This window comes from Brienomyrus brachyistius, unplaced genomic scaffold (assembly GCF_023856365.1).
Source record: "Brienomyrus brachyistius isolate T26 unplaced genomic scaffold, BBRACH_0.4 scaffold80, whole genome shotgun sequence".
NCBI classification, from domain to species: Eukaryota; Metazoa; Chordata; class Actinopteri; order Osteoglossiformes; family Mormyridae; genus Brienomyrus; species Brienomyrus brachyistius.
The window spans coordinates 117,736-123,437 of record NW_026042355.1 but is presented as its reverse complement, the minus strand read 5'-3'; positions in this window follow the sequence as shown (position 1 = coordinate 123,437).

Below are 5,702 nucleotides of genomic sequence, written 5' to 3'. Positions count from 1 at the left end.
AAAATGAAGTCTGAGGAATGTTACATGACACAGCTAAAATGCAAAAACTCTCTCTGGTGTAATTCACTGCATAAAACCAATAGTCTTAAGTGTGGTGCCTTCTTCATAACACTCCCTGACTTTTGTATTCGTGACCATGAGATACTGTGGCCTTTTCTTCCTTCATTTGACTAGTGTTCCTCCCTTTCCTCCCAGCCTTGGTTGGTGGTTCAGGCAGCATCACCTTCTTTTAATAGACCCAGGTTTATCCATCCATCCATTTTCCAAACCACTAATCATACTGGGTCGTGGGGGGTCCGGAGCCTATCCCAGAAGCAATGGGCACGAGGCAGGGAACAACCCAGGATGGGGGGCCAGCCCATTGCAGGGCACACTCACACACCATTCACTCACACATACACACCTAGGGGCAATTTAGCAACTCCAATTAGCCTCAGCATGTTTTTGGACTGTGGGGGGGAAACCGGAGTACCCGGAGAAAACCCCACGACGATATGGAGAGAACATGCAAACTCCACACACATGTGATCCAGGCAGAGACTCGAACCTGGGTCACCCAGGTGTCATTTATTTTGAAATTCGGTTCAAGTGCAGAAAATGTTCTAGCAGAAGTCTTGGACAATCTCTGAATTACACAGAAATCTGACTTCTTCTGAAGCTGTGAGAAATTGTTCTTCTGTAATTGTTGCATTGATATTTGTTGATGTGCGTGTGCCCTCCTTGAGCAGTAAAGGGGAGATCACATGCAGAGCTGATTTTCTGTAGTTTCTTAGTCTAAATAAAAATAAAATATTCTCTTCATATAGGCTGGACATTTCTAGAAAAGAGCCAATTAGTTATTTCTAGAAAAATATATGGAGCCAATGAAAGGACCTGACGTCATAGTAGCACAGATCACTGTCCGTGGTGCTGAATTTTCTACTTGTTGGGTTGGCGCTGAACAAATAGGATAACCGGCCACCGTGTCTGTGTGCCTCCACTGATTGGCCCCCTGACATATAATTATTTTTAAGACTGAAGGGGAGAAAGATCATACAGGAAATTAGTTAACAGTAATTAGCAATCACTTATAGTTCTCATTTATAATGATGTAAATAAAAAAAAAATAATATATATATATATATATATATATATATATATATATATATATATATATATATATATATATATATATATATATCATTAAAAACAAAATATAATCCTGATTTAATGTATCCCTTCTGCTCTTAAAAAAGCACAATATGTCTGAAAGACAAATATGTCTATTACTCTACATGTTTTAATAATTTTGTTAATATTACCTAATTTGCTTATCTTATTTTCTGTAATCACTCTGCATTAAAGCAATTTTTAAAACTAGCTGTGAAATTGATGATTCTGTTGTTATTCTGACTGTTGTTGCCCTGGTGCCTTAGGATACGTCTGTCTAAACATAAGTGAGGGGATGGATGCACTATTCTATGGAGGCCTCTGAAGAGAATAAATGATCCCAATATTATATTGAGAGAGATGGTTAAATCAGAGCTGGATAAGATTTTAACAACGCTGAGCTATTAGTTAAGTTCTTCCCAAACGAGCTTGATGGGCCGAATGGGCTCCTCTAATTTGTAAATTTCTTATGTTCTAAGATATACAGTACTGTGCAAAAGTCTTAGGCAGTCCAAAGAAATGTTTAAAGCTGTTTATCTGGGTAGCAAGTGTACTTTGGCTTAGAACAAATAACACAATTTAACATTAGAACGTGTAAATTAAGAGGAACACAATAAAAACTAGTAATAATTTCTTCTCTTTTCTAAAAAGATACTGATATCTAGTCGGATGGCTAGATGAACACCGCTTCAGTTCCCAAACTTCTCCTCAGGGGCACCTCAGCCGTTCCATGATTTTGACAGATTGACTAGCTGTATGAGGTGTGCTAGTGGCCAAGTCAAAAAATACATGGCTGCACTGGACGGTCGCTACAAATACTAGGATGATGTTAGCAGAGGTTCTGAAATGGCTAAGCTGAGACACTTTGACAGGCATAATATCATAGTTTTACACCAACACGAGGACAATCTAAACATCGTTTTCTTTGCCTGCCTAAGATTTTTGCACAGTGCTGTACATGGAAGTCTCAATTCAACCCTATCCTTTCCTAAGTGCCATACTTCTGTTGAAAAAAGAAAATTACAGATTGGAAACCTTTTAATAAAGAAACTGTGATAGAAAATTCTTGATTATGCTAATCAGTAATCAATAATGGAATATAGATGATTATGCAAAATGCATTACCTAATCAGTAATTAACAATTGAGTTTACAATGTGTTGTTGATTTACACATAGTGGTTGAAACAATGTAATTTACTTGTCATTAATTGAATGTATCAAACAAGAATGCAAATCTGCTTAAGTAAGAAATTTCTATTTTCTATAGAGGAACTAACATGTTTGCCATATATTGCTTGTTCGGCAAGAGGCCCAGGTCAAAGCAAAGGCATGACCTGAGAAGTAAGCTGTTGCAGAAGATATTATAAAATGAATGCATGGTATTGGATAACATAAAATGTAGAAAAAGAGAACAACGAGTCCTAGAATAATATAGCAAAAGGAAAAGTCCCAAATAGATAGACTTGTTCTAAGCTGATAGGTGGACCTTGAAAACGTAGAAGAAACTGGTATCTCCAAATGGCCAAACTTTCTTTGAACTGCCTGGACCTTGAAAGGCAGAAGTAACTGGAACGTCCAAAAATCCGATTTGTCCTTGATTTGTCAGATGACTGTCGCATTTTAGGCCATAAAAGATGTATGCATTTGTTGCTCAGGGAGCAGAACACAAGACGCATGATTGCTGAGTGTCTGTTCCCTATGAGCTCATCGAATAATAAAGTTCTGTCAAACACTTAAACATCGGACTTCGAGAAATTTCTTCCACAAAACACTCTGTTCTCGTTAACAATTTTTCAGTTATAAATTCCATATTATACACTTTCTTTCCTCTTTCTTTCCATTGTACTGTCGTGGGTGGCTGGGGTTTTAGCCAGGAGATCGTTATCATCCTCCTGGCAATTACAAGAAGAACTCTCTGTAATACAACCTTATTTTCATGCACTATATTCTGTGGCATAATTCCTAGTATGAAATGAGCTGGTTCAAGTGGTAATTTTATGTTCAAACATTTTTTTTATCTCTTCCTGTATATTTTGCCAGTACTCTGACAGTTTTGGACAATCCCAAAAAATGTGGGTGTGGTCTCCTACCAGGTCACAACCCCTCCAATAAACCCCTGATTTGAGGTGTTGCCAAACGTAGAGGTGAGAAGGGGAGTCTTAAAGTATCTCATCTTAACTTTCCAATCAAATTCCCACCATGTAGGACTGTTTGTTATTCTGTGTCCTTCTTTACATGAATGAGTCCAATCTTCATCATTAATGATAGTATTCATCTCTAGTTTCCATTTCTCTTTGATATTAACACTGTTGACTCTTTTTGTAATATTTTATAAATATATGATATAAGGTTCTTTTTAACCAATCCTTTAATTGTTAATATAAACAATATATTTGTTGACTGTAGGTATCTAAAACAGTTGGGCACTGGGAGGCCACATTTGTTTCTAAGATGTTCGAAGGACATTAGATCTCCTCCATTACACAACTGATCCAACTGGTTAAACCTCTTTTCTCCCCATGTCTTAAACCCTGTATCTAATTTATATGGTAGAAAATCAACATCATGTGCAATTTTCATTGCTCTTGATATTGATGAAGAGCGTCCCAGCCTCTCTCTCACTTTTCAGAGTGTTTCCTATCCAAATGTTAATCATTTTATTTACTTTCCATGTATCTTGATTAAAAATAATTGCTATGTCCAGCGGCAAATTTGGGCAGATACTCTGTTCCATTCCCACCCACTGAGCCTCCCTGTCCTGGGTTATCCATACCACTACTGATATAAGTTGGGCTGCCAAGAAATAATTTTTTAAATTAGGTAAGTCCAGACCCGCGTTCTCTTTTGGGTTTAACAGTCTTTTCAGTTCAATCTTGGGTCTTTTGTTTTCCCAGGTAAATTTGGATAACCATTTATTGAGTGTTTTGAATGTGGATATAGGGACCCCTATGGGCAGGGACTGGAACATAAAGAGAAGCCTAGGTGGTATGTTCATTCTAATGCTCTCCACTCTCCCCAATAAGGATAGAGGGAGGATTTCCCATCTTTCGAGATAATTCTTTATTTCACATAGTAATTTACCATAATTAGTTTTGTATAAGTATGACATACCAAGGATCCCTAGGTATCTAAAGCCATAACTGTGGAATCGAAATTTAATATTTGCGAGCTTTAATGCAAAAACTTTCTCTGTAGTATACGTGTGGGTAGGTTACTGTAAAATTTGGACGAATCTTAAACTTAAAGCAACAGTAAGGTGTAGCGATCAGGGAGTTCAGTATAGGACTAAACATGCAAGGGAAGAAGTAGATAATTAGTGAAACTTTTGACCGGGCTGGAGATCTGAGGATTCATACACAGATGTATGGCACAGCAGATATTTTTGTCTGCTTTTGAGATGGTTGACGTGACATATTTTCCGACGCGCGCTCTCTGTCCACTGGTGGGAGTGTGCTCACCTGTCTGCATCGGGGCGGAAGTCCGCCATGCGCAATACAGAGAGCAGAGGAGAATTGTAAAGGCGCGACCATGTAGAGACAAAAATGACAAGCTTTTGCGTAAATAAGATAAATAGCATAAGGCTATTTAGTTTGTTTAATAAAAGGACAATGTATAGACTTGTTCTATAGGAAAAGTAACCTTAAGAACATAAGAATTTTACAAACGAGAGGAAGCCATCCGGCCCATCAAGCACTTTTGGGGAAAACTTACCTAACAGCTTAGAGTTGGTAAAATCTTATCTAGCTCTGATTTAAAGGAACCCAGGGTTTTAGCTTGCGCTACACTAGTAGGAAGACTATTCCATACTCTAACTACACGCTGTGTAAAGAAGTGCTTCCTCAAATTCGTTTTAAAATGTTCTCCCGCTAAATTCCACTTGTGGCCACGAGTTCTAGTATGTCATGTCACTCGCCATCCAGACCTGTTAGAATCTTATATACCTGGATCATGCCCCCACTTAGTCTCCTTTGCTCGAGGCTGAACAGATTCAGCTCAACTAACCTGTTCTCATAAGACATTCCTCTAAGACTGGGAATCATTCTCATAGCCCTACGTTGCACCTTTTCCAAGGCAGCAATGTCCATCTTAAGGTATGGTGACCAAACCTGCACACAATATTCTAGGTGGGGTCTTACCAAGGAATTATATAATCGTAGCATCACTTCCTTTGACTTAAACTCCACACAGCTAGAGATGTAACCCAACATTCTATTTGCCTTTTTTATTACTTCCCCACACTGACGAGAGTGGAACATGAAAGCATCAACATACGCACTGAGGTCATTCTCATAATCAGCTAACTTTATTTCAGTGAAACCCATAAAATATCTGTACTTTATATTTCTGCTCCCTGCATGGATAGCCTTACATTTATCTACTTTAAATTTCATCTGCCATGTATCAGCCCAGTTGCTAATTAAATCCTATTGTAGTCTCTCCGCTGATAGATCAGTATCTGCTACATCACTCACCTTGGTATCATCAGCAAATTTAACCATTTTACTGTATGTACTGATGTCAATATCATTGGCGCAAATTAGGAACAATAGTG